This window comes from Pteronotus mesoamericanus, unplaced genomic scaffold, assembly GCF_021234165.1.
Source record: "Pteronotus mesoamericanus isolate MK-2021 breed Mesoamerican mustached bat unplaced genomic scaffold, CSHL_Meso_final contig_74, whole genome shotgun sequence".
Taxonomy (NCBI): Eukaryota; Metazoa; Chordata; class Mammalia; order Chiroptera; family Mormoopidae; genus Pteronotus; species Pteronotus mesoamericanus.
In genome coordinates this window covers 8,987,279-8,989,408 of record NW_026555247.1, presented here as the reverse complement: position 1 = coordinate 8,989,408, position 2,130 = coordinate 8,987,279, and the positions used below count along the sequence as shown (strand labels likewise).

The 2,130-nt window shown below is 38.8% G+C and overlaps 1 pseudogene; it reads left to right on the top strand.

Moving 5' to 3' along the window:
- The first annotated feature begins 306 nt into the window (after positions 1-306).
- On the top strand, positions 307-873 carry LOC129078867 (60S ribosomal protein L19-like; annotated as a pseudogene).
- Positions 874-2,130: the final 1,257 nt, after the last annotated feature.

Genomic DNA, 2,130 nt, shown 5'->3' with positions numbered 1-2,130 from the left:
GTTGATATTTTTGTATCTTTGAATAACAGGGTGAGACATTTAAGAGTTCAGTAACAGGCTCCGTTTACTGCATCTTCGTGCCTCAGCGAAACCTTCTAATTTAGCATCCTCTTACATCAGCTATTACTTTCATCATTGTTGTTTTTGTTGTTAGCTACCATTAAAAAAAATAGTTTCATAGTGTTTCATAGTATGAATGTTATAATTCATTAAATCTTCTACTGCCAATCATTGAGGTGGTTTCCCACTTCTCTTCATTAAAAGTCATGCACACTTCTCCTTTCTCCTGCGGCAGCAGCCGAGCTGATGCTCAGGCCTCACGAGAGGCTTGTTTTTAGTGTCCTCCACTGTGGCAAAAAGGTCTGGTTGGTCCCCAATGAGACCAATAAAATTGCCAAATCCAGCTCCCGTCAGCAGATTCGTAAGCTGATCAAAGATGAGTTCATCATGCAGAAGCCTGTGACCGTCTGTTCCCAGGCTCGATGCCGGGAAACACCTTGGTCCTAGGAAGGCCAGTGTATGGAAAAAGGTAGGCGAAAGGGTTCCACCAAGTGCTCGAAGGCCTGAGAAGGTAGCCTGGGTGAGGAGGGTGAGAATTCTCTGCTGGCTACTCAGAAGATACCGTGAATCGAAGAAGATTGACGGCCACACAGACCACAGGCAGCACCTGAAAGCGAAGGGTATCGCCTTCAAAAACAAGCGGATTCTCATGGCACACAGCCATAAACTGAAGGCGGACAAAGCTGGCAAGAAGCTTCTGGCCGACCAGCCTGGGCCCACGGGTCCAAGACTGAGGAAACTCGCAGGTGGCTCCAAACCAAGGAGGAGGGAATCATTCAGATTCTGTCCAAGGAGGAAGAGACCAAGAAATAAAGCTCTGCTTCTCTTAACCTGTACATAGTGGCCTTGGCAATTACATGGATCAGTCATTGAATAAAGTAGCCTCATCTACAAAAAAAGAAAAGAAGAAAGTAATGCACAAAGATATGTTCAAGGATGTTTATTTTTATGCATAAGTTTGGAATTTCTATAGAATAGATTCTTAGAATCTATTTAAATTGTATATAAATTGGAGTTGCTGCTCAGTTTTCACTTCCTTAATAGTGCTTTCTCACCTTCTTGATAGCATCAATATTTACATTTTTACTAGTGTTAGAGATAAAGTCTTTTTCCTTGTTGTTTCAACTTAACGTTTCCTGATTAACTGAAAAGCTCAGCATGTTGACATATTTTCATTGGCCATTAGAATATCTTCTTCAGTTAATTTCTTTTTCATAAGTTTTGCACACTCTTTTTCTATTGAATAATTTGTCATTTTTCTTGTTGATTTACAGATGCCTTTAATATATCGTGGATATTAATCTAGTCCCATGATTTTCAAACTGCCATCCACGGAGCCCTAGATTTCTCAGGAGCTGTGTGAGGTGTGTGTGGGTGCAGTTCCTGGAAAATGAGATGCACAACAGACAAGGTTCTGGTTCCCTCCACCTCTACCTCACTTAGAGATTAGAGCCTTTGTAAGATTATGTTTTGGAAAAAAAAGAAGAATGTTGCTAAAAATAAGTGTTTGAACCAGATCATCTTTAAGTATTACTGTCACTCTGAAATACTGTGATCTTGGATTCTATAATTCAAAAATATAGTTGTAGGCTGTCAGGAATAATAGATAGAAACAGGATTGCTAGATGATCACACTTTTCAGAGATTTATGTGTTTAGTCAATTACTAAGTATTATTGAGTACCTACTTTGCACTAGGCAGTATGCAAAATGCTGATACAGTTGTATACAAAATAGCCATGGTTCCTAACTCATTAGTTCACCAACCTCTGTTTGGTTGAGGAGACAGATAGTAAACAAATAATTGCAATAAAGGATATTGAGAATTATAAAAGTCACATGGCATTGTATGCTAACCCAGGTCAGGGTGGGTAGTTAGGACACAGGACAATAAATTATGCAAATAAATTTTAATTTTCTTTAATTATTGTCTTGTTTCTTGACCACATCATCAAACAAGCAAAGCTAGAGAGACTTTTATTTACTTTTTATGTGCAAAAATTACAGTGAATTGCCATTCCTATTTTTTTCTGACATTCTTTTTCTCTGCCTTTCTAAGGTGAAAGTAATC